This window comes from Podarcis raffonei, chromosome 12 (genome assembly GCF_027172205.1).
Source record: "Podarcis raffonei isolate rPodRaf1 chromosome 12, rPodRaf1.pri, whole genome shotgun sequence".
NCBI classification, from domain to species: Eukaryota; Metazoa; Chordata; class Lepidosauria; order Squamata; family Lacertidae; genus Podarcis; species Podarcis raffonei.
In genome coordinates, this window is record NC_070613.1 from 40,651,798 (window position 1) to 40,667,383 (window position 15,586).

At 41.9% G+C, this 15,586-nt stretch overlaps 1 protein-coding gene across 2 annotated transcripts in view; it reads right to left on the minus strand.

Annotated features, from left to right (window-relative positions):
• The window catches only part of ZNF385D (zinc finger protein 385D), a 551,565-nt gene that overhangs the window by 385,852 nt on the left and 150,127 nt on the right, over positions 1–15,586 (minus strand). For both annotated transcript variants that reach the window (XM_053409980.1, XM_053409979.1), the window contains one exon: positions 1,915–1,979. The gene's annotated coding sequence lies outside the window, so the exon portion shown is untranslated. The remainder of the gene's footprint in view (positions 1–1,914; positions 1,980–15,586) is intronic.

Here is a 15,586-nt window from a genome sequence, read left to right on the forward strand (position 1 = left end):
CCATGATAGTTTCTACTAATAACTGCATCGTTATCAAGATTATTTCAAACTGCTTCCATTATCATCAGTTCTAGCATCTTTCCTGGAATCAAAGCTAGATTGCCCATAATTTTGTTTCCTCTTTTCTCCCTCTTCTGAAGACTGGAAAATTTGCACAGTTTCAGTCTTGCCATGATTTTCAGTCTTGTGGTGGCACCTCACCCCTTTCCCAGGATTTCTGCAAATATTATGGTTCTCAAAGTACTTTAGTTCCCTACGATGCAATTCACCTGGCTCCAAAGTTTCAGACTCATTCAGGTAGCTAGGTATTCCTTACCACCTCGCTATCAACCTAGAACTGCAATCCTGACTCCTCCCCAGTCATAATACATTTGAAAAGCTGCACACAAATCATGTTTTGGGAGAAGACCGAGGCATAATAGGAGTTGACCTGTGGTGCCTCTTCCTTGTCAACAGTTAACATTTCACCATCCATACTCCACATTAAGCCTACTGTTTCCTTCCTCTTGCTTTGAACATAGAAGAAAAGCCCTTCTTGTAACTTGCAAAATCCCTTACCAACCTCAGCTTGTTCTAAGCTTTAGCTTTCCTGGTGCTGCCTCTACAAGTATTGGCTCCTCGTCTGAACTTGTCCTTGGTGCCATCTCCTTTCTTCCATGTATGTCCTTTTTTGTTTTCTGCTCATCACTCTGCTTTTTTGTGTAACATCACTGTCATTTTAGATGTCTCCCTCTTTTATTTCTTTTATCTCATTGGGATTATTTGTGATTCTGCCTCCAGGAAATCAGCCTTTTTGGGCTTCTATTCCCATTAGGGTATCTAGCCATCAAATCCTACTTAGCTTTTCTCTGAGCTCCAGCTGTCCTGAAATTCAAGGCACATATTTGACTGTGCTGACCTTTCATTTTCAATAAGATCCAGAACTCCAGCCCATTATTCCAGTCCAAAAAGTCCAACATTTCATGGACACAGTCCCCACAAAGTTCCCACTGCTTTGAACTCATCGGCTAAAACTTCCCTATTGATTAGAATCAAGACAAGGATAGCCAATCCCCTCACTCCTGAAAGAGAGTGTTGGCAGCAAGGAAAACCCATACATAGCGGAGTTTGTCTGCTTACAAATATCGGAGTAGTGATAGGAAAACATTATTTATTGCAATAATTAGCTTGCCCTTTCCTAAGGAGCTCAAGGCTGCAAATATGACGCCTCCCACCCTCCTTTTACCACCTCATCAACCCTGAGAGAGAATAGCTGAGAGTTTGTGACTTGCCCAAGGTCACCCAGTGAATGTCATGGTTGAGCAGGGATTTGAACTACAGTCTTTCCGGTTCTGTTCAACACCCCATCAACAACCCTACACTGGCTTATTTCTAATACAAAGAGATGCAACTCTAATGTAGAAAAACATTTTCCAGGGCATCTTTTTTAAAACTAGCATTTTAACAGTTATATAACTAGCCTAGTTTGACATGATATATTGCCATAGTTAGCTAGCTCTTCAACCGACACAGATGCCAGAAACCTAAATGCCAGTAAATACAGGGGAACACTATTTCTAGAGCAAACAATAAGTACAAAACACCCCACCCTCTGATCCATTAAAAAAGCCTTTTATAAAAATAAGATGCATGCTTTCAACAGGCCTTGTGGGCAGCTACATCTGGTAAAAATAAACATGGCAGGATTCAGTGAAAATTTCTCCCTGGCTAAAATAGGGTTCTGAAAGATGTGGCACCTGTTTTATTAATAGCAGAGTGTTGTCAAAAATTGTCCTATACAGGTAACCCCCTGTGTTCCACGAATCTTTTAAAAATGTGAACATCAGTTTAAAACGCACATCAGTTATTTCTCTAAGCATATATTTTTGTATTTCTTGCTATCAGCAGGAGACTAATAAAGATTAGATTTCTTACCGCAAAGATTCTTCTCCCTCTCTTTTACTTCAGGGACCATCTCCAGAGAGACAATGAAACTAAATCTATGAGAAAACCACAAGCATAAAATGTAAGCAGTTTTACTAGAAGAATGCCTAAAGACAGACACAAATCTTGCAGGACAGACACAACAAGTACACAAACATATTCACAGACCATTTTATACATAAGGCAGCCAGAGAAACAGGGAGCATTTTGTACATTAGAAGGTCACGGTTCTCTAATGTGGCACTACCACCAACCTGTTGCTTTTTATTTTTTTGACATTATAGATTCACCTTCTCACATAAAATGTTCATTTCTTTCTTCACTTGAGGCTGACTGAAAGGAACTGTCTCATGCAGACTTCAAAGGCAATTTATTTTGTTATTTCTATTTATTACTTGTTTTGCGGAAGCTTATAGATCTGTACAAAGTAAAACTAGCTATACTTTATATATTTTATATTATATTTTATCTCGTGTCATTTTTGTAGCTCTGTCACAGCAGTATGATAAACTGTATAACAGACTAAAAAGTTATAGGCCCATTCATCATCAAGTAATTCAAAGGAAACAACATGGATTACTTTCCTTTTCTTTTTCTTGACTTAAGTATCTCACATAGAAAAGGAATCAAAACCATAGAAAATCTTAAGTAACAAGATACTCAGGACCCTACATTTGGGTTGGCTCCAGATGATTAGAGTAGATCAACTGAAACCAGTGGAGCTTAAGTCATGACTATTGCTTTGATTGGCTCTACTCTAAATGTGACTAACTCTGAATTCAACATTTTATTAACATGTTATGCCCCTTAGGTTTTGTTTCATTGCTGCAAAGTGAATATGTAGCAATTAACTCAGGGTACATTAAATAAACTGTTGGATTTACTTATTTTTCTTTCTTTCTTTTAAAGGACACTGTGTCCTTTGAATGCACGGAAGAAGTTATAGATGAGTTTGGTGACAGCAAATGACAGGCACTGCACTTGGATCTCAGGAAGCCCTGATAATAATGGGATGTGACAGGCACCCTTCAAAAAAAGTAACAGTTCTGTTCTTGGTAACAGGTCAGATGAAGAATGATGGAACAGAGAAGTGGAGTCGTCACCACACCCGAAGCACTGTCAGGGCAGAAGGTTGGGTAGAACACATTTTTCGCTTCATTGTATTATTATTATTATTACTACAACTACTTTGAAATTTGCTACCTGCCCTTTGCCAGCAGGTCCCAGAGCAATAACTCAAAAATTAAGAATTAAACAACAGTTAAAAAAGGAAGAGGGTAGGCCCTGAAAACACACATCTGAGATGTCAAAGGCCAGGGTAAATAGGTGTGTTTTCAGCATTCACTGAAACTTGCATAGTGAAGAAGCCAGATACAGCTGGTCTTGACACCTAGTGGAAGGACCCCTGCTTCCTGCACCCCCACCAGCAGCAAGAGATGAGCAGTAGCTGGGACAACTGCAAAGCAGGTAAAACTTCTGACACCATCTCCCTGCTTTGCTTTTCTATTGCTCCCGCTGAAGAGAGAGGAGAGATGCTTGAAGGAAGACTTCTGGACCCCACCACAACTGATCTGCAGCAGCTGGCCTGATGACAGACTGTCAGGTGGGCTGGAGAGATTACTGGGGAGGGGGTGGTTTAGGTTTTGAAGTGTATGGCTTTTGGTCCAGGGAGGTGACTGAGGTTTCATTTATCTGCTAACTAGTGGGTCAGAATATTGCTTTATTTATTGTTTGACTACATTGCTAATGTTGTTTGTTACTGTTTATGGGGCTGGTGTGTTGTTTTTGTTTTCTTGCATGTTATATGAAATGTTAATGCAATATATGATCCCTTCCCCTGTGTTATTACTTATCTGCCTTTATTTGTCTTTAAGTTTCTTGGAAACTATTGGGTGACATCCAACTAATAAGGTAAATAAATGAATAAATGTAAAGTCTTCATCATGGTTTTGGATTCAAGTCATGTATGCTGCTAGCTAGCTATTGATTGATTGATTGATTGATTGTGCTCCAAAAATCGTAGCCAGATACAAAACAGGACAGGACTGCTACTCCTCCGATAGATGTGTAGAGCAGAGAATCCCCGCCAGTCATACAAGGAATAGTAAGGGTAGGTGGTACCAGTATTGCTTCCCCAGAACACCCAGCATCCTCTCCCTGAGGCCATTGCCACACTCTGCCTATTATCAGGGCCAGCACTGGCTGTTTGTTAGCTCATCAGGATCGCCAGACAAAAAAGGAGTAAAGGCTCTAATCAGGTAGAAGAAGAAATTCAGCAGGAGAAGTTTACGTAACAATTGCCTCCTTTACACAACATTCATAGAGCAGGAGTCTTGTCCTCTTTTTGATCTGGCCCCTGTATATCAAGTCATTCTAGCCAAGTCCTCTTCTTGTTCTTCCCCCAGTGCTCCCTGTCATCCTAGCACATGGTTCAGCATGCAGTTATTCAGGATGCTCTAGTCCTAGCCAGCATTTCAGAGAATAAATTTGTTATAAACACTCCCTAGCATGGACCAACTTCCCCATTCGCTTTAATGAAGCTTCTCCTGCACAAGCTTCTCCTCCCATTCAATCAAAATAAATAGGGAAGGCCAGCATTTCAGGAAAGAACATTGGTGTGTAAAGGGTGTTTCGGGCTAAGATGCTGAAAATCTAGTCAGTGTTGATTTCAAGGATAAGCAAGTCTCAAACGATCCCATCTTAAGATGAAAGAGCTATCAGTTAATAGTCATTAGCTAATATGCGATGAAGACACAGCTAAGACTGAGTTTTCTGTCTCATTTTGCCAATGTTAGTATTGGAGTAGGCACTGGAGTTTCCTCTTGGCTCAGTGTTTGGTACAAAATTAATCTCACTGTAGTGACTATGAAACAAAACAAAACCAGTAGCATACACACACACACTTTCACTCTTGATGGGAGCTAGCTCCAGAGCTCTTCTTCAGATCCCTGGGGAAGATCAAGACATAAGACTCACCAGAGTTGAACTAATCAAAACCACTGATGGCACAAATTACCCAAGGCAGTCAGCACAGAGGTCACCGCAAATAAAATGATCAAAGGTTCAGGACGATCATGCAGCTAAATAAAAATGTCACAGTGATCTGCACTGAGTAAATATGAAAAGAATGGAAGTGAATAAAAAGCTAGAAGGATTTCAGAGGCAACCTTCTGGCAATGATAGTTTGAAAAGAAGAATTGGATTTGGAAGACATTTTTCTAGTATAAGCTTTCTGCATGATCTGCTTACTTCCAGAGGAGTCTCCTCTCTGTGTCTTACACACACACACACACACACACACACACACTCTTTTACACTACAGATACTTCAGCTTGCTAAAATAAATCCTCATTTCTACAAATGTTCCATATAAGTAATCACTCAATTGCTGGCAGAAGCAGAAATCAAATGGCTTTTTCAACTAGATTTTGCTAATACATTAATAATCAGATTTCACAGTGCCGTTTACTGGCTTTGACCTCACAATGAATTATGCACAAAGAGATCCCACTTGGCTATGGATGTCAATATTTTCAACTGCAAACCACTGCATGACCAGTAATGGAAAGTTCTGGTTGTACTCAGGGCAGGGCAGAAGTCCAAGGCCCCACATAGCAAAATGAGCAAGACCCCCCAATATTACCAAACAGCACTAATCTGATATTTTTAAAGTACCAGTCCAAGATTCCACACACACCCAATCATTTTAAGATGATTCTTTCCTAACGTGATGCTGCTATTTTTGTTGTTTTTAAACTGATGTTTAAGGTGTTTAAGGTGTTATCTCTTCTGCTGTTTTCAGTTCCACTGTATTCTGCTCTGGTCAGACCTCACCTGGAGTACTGTGTCCAGTTCTGGGCACCACAGTTCAAGAAGGACACTGACAAACTGGAACGTGTCCAGAGGAGGGCAACCAAAATGGTCAAAGGCCTGGAAACGATGCCTTATGAGGAACAGCTAAGGGAGCTGGGCATGTTTAGCCTGGAGAAGAGGAGGTTAAGGGGTGATATGATAGCCATGTTCAAATATATAAAAGGATGTCACATAGAGGAGGGAGAAAGGCTGTTTTCTGCTGCTCCAGAGAAGTGGACACGGAGCAATGGATCCAAACTACAAGAAAGAAGATTCCACCTAAACATTAGGAAGAACTTCCTGACAGTAAGAGCTGTTCGACAGTGGAATTTGCTGCCAAGGAGTGTGGTGGAGTCTCCTTCTTTGGAGGTCTTTAAGCAGAGGCTTGACAACCATATGTCAGGAGTGCTCTGATGGTGTTTCCTGCTTGGCAGGGGGTTGGACTCGATGGCCCTTGTGGTCTCTTCCAACTCTATGATTCTATGATTCTACTTTGAAATTCTTCATTTAAAGATTTAAGATAAATAAGCAAACTTTTTAAATTAACTAACGTGCAGGGCAATCCTATACATGTGTTATGTATTCAGTGGTCTGTGTTTGCCTGAGTCTGGACTAAGGATTCTCCAGTGTTCTGATTCGATACATGACATCCAGTCACAGAACATTTCAGGATTTGGGCCTCTGCCATTGGCCCTTAAACTCTGAGTTATGATTCGCAGCTTGGAAGTTAAGGCAGCCAATCACGTTGGGAGTGGGTGGCCCAGGCCTTCAGCAATGTATATAAGCAGTTGCTTTGCCCCTGTTGTCCAGTTCTGTAGTTCAATAAAGGTTCTTGTTGTTATCACTGTGTCTTGCCTCATGGGAACCCACCTACACTTCAACATGTCTACTCAGAATTATTGAGTTCCATGGGACACCCTCCCAACTACATGAGTATAGTGTTGCATCCTAAATAATAAAATTAGATTCTGATCCTGTACCGTTTTCTGGGCGTAAACACCATTAAACTCAGTGGGACTTCCTCCTGAGTAGTAGGCATGTGTAGGATTGTATTGCCATATTGTTCAAGCTACTTTTGTAAAACTTGGGTTACTCTAGATTTACACCACTGGAGCAAGAAACAATATCCGATCCCCATGCATTGCTTTTCAATACTATTTTTATTCCATGACCTATTTAAGCAGTTGCCTTTGTCAGAGGAAAGAAAAGCTGTTGCTGTTAACACTGAACTATGCATTTCACTGTCACCTTCTGCATTCTTGACAGATGATTCCATAAATGAGAAAGAAAGAAATAAAAAAAAACCTGAGGACAAACAAATAGAGAATTTGTTGCATCTCATAGCATTGCCTGTTCAGCCTGAGAAATAGTCAATGTCACCACTCTGCCTTTCTTACTTACTTAAAACATTGCCATTCCGTCTCTTCACCAGACTCTCAGGGCGGAATATGTATTAAAAGTCACAGCAATATATAAAATAAAAATGTTTAGTTAATGAAAAATACACCAGTATGCAGAATGTCCATCTGTCCCAGTGCCATCCTAGCTATCTGATCAGCCATTGCATTTCCCCAAAGCCCCATGATCTGGAACACACCAAAAACAGAAGGGAAATGTAGGGAGCCGTGATGGTAAAGTGCTTTAAATGGTGTAGCTGTAGCTGGCTTCAATGAAGAAAAGGCCAGCAGCCCTTCCCTCTGGCAAGCTAACAACATGATCCAGAGAGCAGTGGTGGTATCAGGGCAGGACTCAGATGCAGAAGTCCCAACGCCTCACTCCGCAGAATAAGCAGCAGGGCTGGCTTATGACATTTTGAAATGAATGAAGTAAAGTGCATGGCTATCTAAAGGTGTTTGTGTGTCCCCAAAAGACTGTTATGCCCAGAGTCTAAAACTACCCGCACCACTGCCAGAGAATAAGGTATGTGTGTCCTGATGTCCGGAGATCATTATTGCTAGCACCTTATAATCCTATGCACCCTGTCCTGTAATATGACTCACTGACTCATATAGTAGGGCTTACTTCTGAACAAAAATATATAGGATTTCCATGTAGAAACGGCCCTATCATTAGGCAAAGTAAAGCCGCTGATTTGCAATTTCATGAATGGGCACCAAATGGTTAGATTTTTGTCTATCATCATCATTATTAAAACCCTAGTACTATAATGAATAGGGACGCGGGTGGTGCTGTGGTCTAAACCACAGAGTCTAGGGCTTGCTGATCAGAAGGTCGGTGGTTCGAATCCCCGTGACGGAGTGAGCTCCCATTGATCGGTCCCTGCTCCTGCCAACCTAGCAGTTCGAAAGCACTTCAAAGTGCAAGTAGATAAATAGGTACCGCTCCGCGGGAAGGTAAATGGTGTTTGTGTGCACTGCTCTGGTTTCGCCAGAAGCGGCTTAGTCATGTTGACCACATGACCCGGAAAAACTGTCTGTGGACAAACGCCGGCTCGCTCGGCCAGTAAAGCGAGATGAGCGCCGCAACCCCAGAGTTGTCCATGACTGGACCTAACGGTCAGGGGTACCTTTACCTTACTTTAATGAAAAATTTAACTTAAAAGGCCTTGGATACTATGCACCACAGCTTGGATGGGGAAGCGCCATTTCCTGCTCCCCCTCCAGCAGCAACAAATCTTTGGTTACTTCTGGTCAGATTTAGTCCCATCTCCCACCCATCAAAACCCAATATTAATAGTCCCTCAGGGCTGTTATGGGGGTGAACCTTCTGATTATGACTACATAGCAGGTTGCACATTAAAGTGTGAAACAGTTATTAAAATCAAACATGTGGCCGTAACACAAGGTGAAGAAAACCATTTTATCTTTTGAAATTTCTAAGATGAAATAGTCTGGCTACTGATAGTCTCAGAACATCTAAAGCATAGAAACATCTGAAGCAAACTGAAGCCTCAATGAGTTCTGTATTGATTTTGTGTGTCAATGCTCAAACAAATGCTTGTTTTTGTCCGGGAGTAGAGTTTGTTAAATGGGCACACGCTGCGTCTTAGACACTGAATTATAGGCAGGTTCCTTGTTTGCCCAGCTCCTATGATTTTACGTATGTTTTCAAAAACAAACAATATTTGGTGTTGATTTAGAATGAACAATAGTGTAAATCAAACATATTGACAGAATGGGAGCCAGAAACCTACATTTTTAAATGACAAAGGATCATGCTAACTTTGCAAACTTTGCCCGGTGTAAATGGAATGCTGACTTCTTGCAAATATGGTTTGCAATTTGCACATAGAGAGGCAAACTCCAGAAAGCAGGATCCTTTACTCCTCCCCATGCCCACATATGTCCCCCAATGCAATCTCAGCCCTAACTGTGGATTAGTGCTTCATCTACACAGAAGCTAACCAGAGTTCTTCTCCTAGGGTGCAGTACTAACCTTGGTCGCTGCCCATTGAGGCTTAATGGAGTAGTGAGGAGACTGCTGTATTCACAGTCCTGCCAGCCAGGGCAGAAGGTGGAACAGCAGGCAGATCACTATGTCACCTGGGATCCAGTCCAGATCATGTTTGGCAGGTGGAAGGGGCAGGTGATGCTGTCATTACTCCACAGGTGTAGGCCCGCGGAGGTCAGCAGGATTGGACGGTCGACACCTCTGCCCAATCCACACATATACCAGAGTATAGGGGGTTTGGATTTCTCAGCTGAACAAGGATTCAAGTGGGATGGGATATCCTCACATGGCTTCAGTAAATATTATTCTTCTTGTGGAGAAAAGGTAGAAAATATATGCCTAAAGTGACTGCTACAGATGCATGTAGGGCACATTATCTGCAATGATCTCCACATGTACGCACACAGAGGAACATTTGTGCAAATTCTGATCAACAAATTCTGACCTTGTCCTACGCAACAATTTGCTGTTCTATATTAAACAGTTTTGCTTGATGCCCATTTTGTTATTTCTCTTTCCTTTGGCAGCTCGGATTGCTTCAGAGTTTAGGCAAAGAATTTCAAATGAAGTTGTTACACGATACATCAAATACATTCTCCACATTTCCCGCAATTGACAGGTACTGCAGCAAATTTCCCATTGTGAAAGCCTCATAAACCAAACAGATTATTCCATTTCTTCAAGTCATTTTGAAAGAACCAAATGACTGGAGCTATTTAGATGCTATTTTGTATTGTGAGTCTCCTCCCCCCCCCCCCCGCCCCTCACCTCGCCCCGCATCCGCTTTTGTTGTTGTTTCATATAGTGGTAAAGAAACATACTGGGGGAAGGGAGAGAGAGAAAAGTGGCCTTTTATGTGCAGGTGCTGGATTACAAATTCATTTTGGCACTCCTCTCAGCTATAATCAGAGCTAGAACATTGTCATTCGAAGTGCAATATTCAACTGGATGAACATATATGCCTACCTGCTGCCATTTTCATCTACAGTACAAGGTGGCATGAGAGGCATAAGATTGGTCTACAGTGGTACCTAGGGTTAAGAACTTAATTTGTTACGGAGGTCCGTTCTTAACCTGAAACTGTTCTTAACCTGAAGCACCACTTTAGCTAATGGGGCCTCCCACTGCCACTGCACCGCCGGAGCAGAATTTCTGTTCTCATCCTGAAGCAAAGTTCTTAACCTGAAGAACTACTTCCGGGTTAGTGGAGTCTGTAACCTGAAGAGTCTGTAACCCGAGGTACCACTGTATTGTGTTTCCACAAGCAGAACAGGAAGGCACCAATCATCTCCATTGCTTGCCCCAGTATTTAATATTACAAAGTACACAGAATGCCAGCATAGCATTGTCTAGTGCTCTACAGATATCATGGCACTATAGCTCCCATTATCCCTACTGGGTGGGGCTGATGGGAGTTGGAGTTAAGTAACATCTGGAGGCACTACCTTGTCTACACCTGCCGTGTGAGTGTATCAGATGACCTTTGACCAGTCACTATCTCCTACCTTAACTCACCTCACAAGTTAGTTGTGAGGATACAATTGGGTGGAAGGCGAACCACAGACACCTCCTTAAGCACCTTGTTATAAGTAAGTATATTTGCTCCTCCAGTCTAATGTACTTCACAGTGCTAATGTGCTTCAGCTCGGTTTTCAGCATTCTTAAGGTTGTGGGGAGAGCCAATTCATATTCCAAATTCTTTTCTGGCTTGAACCAATTTTCATATACTAGCAGGGCCATCAACAATCCTTTGCATTGCAGAAAAGTATATAAACAGCTGAACTTAAAACCGCCGAAAGATGAGTTCCAATGTTTACAAAACGATTCTGTTTTTGTTAGCGGGGGACTCTGGGGACTGGCTGACATACCATTCCCATAATGTCCAAGGAGCAGTGTTATCTGAGACAAGACTGAGTTGACGTGACCATGTAGAAAAGTATTAAACTGTGACCTTTCTATGGTCAGATTTAAGAACACTGATCAGGTTAATCCATCAATGGTAACTAACTCTTTCAGATCACATATATGAACGGCAACATTCCTCTCCAAAGTTTTCTCGCTGAGATTTCTCATCTGCCCAGTTGTCTGGCTCTGTAATATACTTCCTGGTTGCTTTTTAAGATGGGACGAGTGGCTGTGACAAAGCCTTGGCAATAGGCAGCGCTAGCAGGATGGGAGTCGCCATGTGTGTTAGGATGATCGGGGTCAGATCTAGTTCACAGAACTAGGGCTGGTTCAAATCGAAGGAAATCATCATAGAATCTCTAGAGATGCCCCAAGAGAGTTCAGATATAAACAGATGAATCTATTAATGGCTAGCAAAGACTAGGCAAGCAGGAAGTGGAGTAGAAAGTAAGAGATTGAACACTTACAAAAAGATACATGAAATAAGGCACATAATGCATTTCCACTGCTGAAATGGGGCTGGTTTGTTTCCTGCATGGCACATAACATACACAGGTATTTCTGAGCTCTTCTGTAGATAAGCAGCACGTTTAAAGGACATTTATACCACTAACATGCCTTCCCACAAAGAACCCCAGGAACTGCAGTTTACCCCTCATAGAGCTACAATTCCCAGCACCTGTACCAATCTACAGTTCCCAGGATTCTTTGAGGAGAACCATGTGCTTTAGATGTACACTGTGGATGTGACCTAAGTATCATTAATAAAATAAATTAAAAATGCAAGGCTGTTGCAGACTTGCAGAGCCGGGACATACTTTAAGGTGGGGGGGTGGAAGAAGAAGGAGGAGGAGGAGGAGGAGGAGGAGGAGGAGGAGAGTTTGGATTTGATATCCCGCTTTATCACTACCCGAAGGAGTGTCAAAGCGGCTAACATTCTCCTTTCCCTTCCTCCCCCACAACAAACAAACAGTGTGACTGGCCCAAGGTCACCCAGCAGCTGCATGTGGAGGAGCAGGGAAGCGAACCTGGTTCACCAGATTATGAGTCCACTGCTCTTAACCACTACACCACACTGGCTCTCAAGATGGTTGATACCAATAGCTAGTCAATCAGAAACAGCAAAGTGGTTTGGGGGAAAGACAAACTGCAAGCTTGGCTGCAGACAGACTCGCTGGGTGGACTGAAGCACTCCTTCTGTCCCAGTTTTTCTTCTGTGAAGGCAACTAGGAGAGGCAGAAATATATAGCCATAACAGATAAAACATTAGCAGGGTGTGTATGGCAAGTGACTACACCCTTCCGGGGATTGGCTCATTTCCACAACAGCCAAGTTGTAGATCAAAGCCCTCAATCCTGATAGTTCTGCTAAAATGAAACTTTTCAAAATAATCCCAGAGAAACATGATACATGGGGATTGTAGCAAAGGAGAAACTTAAATGAGCTACCTTTGTACTCGATCAGAGCTCATGAAGAGTCAAGACTAGCAAGTGCTGTAGGGGAAGGAGAAATTTAATGAAGTCGCAGTTGGGACATCTAGAAAAGAGAGAATTAGGAAGAACATGAATACATTTAAATAAGAAGAAAGAATATTTAAACTTGGAAGACAGGACTCCTCACACAACAGAAATTGAGCCTTGGGCACTAAGCCATTCTTTAAATGATTCAGCAGTCAACTTGGCAGTAAAGCCAGAGTTTTGCCACTGTTGAGTAATATATTCCGTTTGGGGATCATAGACTTATATCCATTATACCTAGATTAGATTTGATTTTATACTAAGACAACAAATTATGTCGTAGTAAGCTTTTTCTTCTCTTGTTTTTCCTTGCCATTCCTGTAAGTTTGCTCATCATTTCTAAAAATAAGCACTTTCCAAAAGCATTGCTGCTGTTTCCAAATGGCTTAAACTGTACATACTGAAAAGGGGAAGGGGTTTATCTGGAGGAGAGAGATATTTCATGGAAACTGCAGGGCAACTGCTCATGTCAAATCCTACTTTGAATGTAGACGCTGGGGGATTGTGCTTGAATGCATGAAGCTGCCTTGTATAGAACCCACCCAGGCCTGCATCCCCAATGAAGGACAGTTTTTTCAGACCTTAGGTATGTCTTTGATGGTGGGAACTGTAGTTTAGCAACACTGGGGTCGTCATGTCATTGGCTACCCTGATCTACTTTGAAGGGCAGCAGGTCTCCAAGGATTTGAGCTGGTGTCTTTCCAGTCCTCCTACCTGGGATTATTTTAAGTGGAGATGCAAATGGGATGGGATCTTCTATATTCAGAGCTCCACAAATGAGCTACAGGGCCTTCCCAGACTTTTAACAGTTGAAGATGTGATGGTTTCTACAATGTCAAATGAAAGAAAATGAGAGGAGGAGAAGGAGGAAGAAGAAGAAAGGTCAGTATTACATGTGAAGCTGAAAATGCAAAGTTTCAGGTAAAAACATTGATAAGTACTATGTGCGATGCCAGTTATTTTAAACAGTTGCACATTAATTCAAAACCCACAGAACGGTGGTTTCGAATTTACAATTCACATGATTAATAAGCAAAACTGTCACACTAGAGGGGGGAAATGTATGACATTAAGACTTCAAGAGCCACATTTTGGTAAGGCAAGAATATGTCATAAGAGCTATCTTCAAGGTCCTCAATCCTCTTAAAGATGCCAAATCTGGTCTATTATGCTGTGCGCCACTTAGAAACGGATTTTCAGCATCAGCAAACTAGCTAATATTTTTTCCCCAGCTAGATAATTATTTGAAAACTTTAAGAATGTAAAAGGGTTTTCAAGAAATGCCCTACATATGTATTAGAAATATACAGCCTTAGCTGAAGGTTTGACTTCATTATGGGTTTGCTTGGGAGTTTTTTTGTATTTCTTTTTGACATCAGGTTTTTCTGCATTTGGGATTTACCTTTTTCTGTCCATACCTGGTCATTGCCCTGGGGAAGTAATTGACCCACATTCATACAATATTTCTTGGTTAGTCACATGGATTGAAAGTAAATTTGATTTGGACTGGATTTTAATGTGAACCTACCCAGTTCTCAGTTTCTCAAACAATATGTGAATGAAAGCATGGCCATCCTTCAAAATGACCACTTCTCAGAATTTTGCAACATGGTTCTCCAACCAACCAATGGGTGCAAAAATGTGTATATTAGGAGAAAGTGTGCATTAAAATGCATAAGCTAACAAAAGCATCCTATGAAATGCATCATGTTAGAGAAAATTGCTTGCAAAATGTGTGTTATTGGGCAAAATTGCATACAGAAATGTATATATGAGGAGAAATTTGCACCAGAACACTGACAAATTTTCACGAGGACTAAAAAAAAAACAACAACATCAAAAATGCATAAATCTGGTGCTCTGAACTTAAGACTGAAAATGATAAATAGAGAGAAACCAAAAATGACCAAATTGTCCTTTGCTGATTACTCAATGCATGTGGAACCACTGAGTGTGAGATACATATGGTACTTGTTCCAGAGGCATAGGGTGGGGGGCCAGGGCCCTGGGTGTACATTTTTGAGGGGGCACAATCAGGCACCCCCACAACAGGCACAGAGCCATAGCAGTTGAGGTGTGGCAGCAGGCGGGTTTGTCTAGTGGGCAGGTGGAGGCAGCAGGTGAAGAGCCTGTTGGGAGGCAGGCTCTGTTCACCCTTCAGACAGGCTCCATGCATGTGCCCCCACCCCAGTTACCCAGTCCACCCCCACCAGCCTGCCCACCACCTGTCCCATCCCGGGCCCCAGCAACCCATGCTATACCACTGACTTATTCTATTATGAGAAAGTCACTACATACTACAGTAAGGCTGCAACTTATGTGGAGGTTACATTCTGGGGGTCGTGCCTTAAGACAAAATTGCGTATAATCAAAATATTTTGGGTGCAATGGCAGGTGGGGCCTCTCTTATTTTATTTTATTTTTTAATGTTTGCCAAGCGATAAAAGTGCATAAGCTGCGAGTGTAATGTACTGCAGATCAGCACTACAGACAAAAATAAAAATATGAACCTATACTGTGGTGGGGGGAGGAAACGAAACTAGAGTTCAGTTGTGTCATCATATTGCTAGGGTCTGTACCACACACAAAAAACAAATTTAATAGTAAAGTGGTAAGCCAATGGTTCTATAAGGAAAGAGAGTGCATTTTTTCATATTTGGCGGGAATGTTGGAAAGCAAGGAAACATTAGAGACATCACTATTATTAATGAAAGTATTTGAGTAAATTTAGTTGCTAACCACTATTGTTCCTTTTACCGTATTTTTCGCACCATAGGACGCACCGGACAATAGGACGCACCTTGTTTTAGAGGGGGAGAACAAGGGAAAAAAATTCTTCCGCTCTCTGCCCAGTGCCCCTTCAGCGAAGCGGCAGGAGGCACTGCGCAGAGAGTGGGAGAATTTTTCCCCTCTTGTTTTCCCGCTCTAAAACAAGATGCTGTTTAAGGTGCGTTCAGGTGGCTACCTTGGAAGGTTCC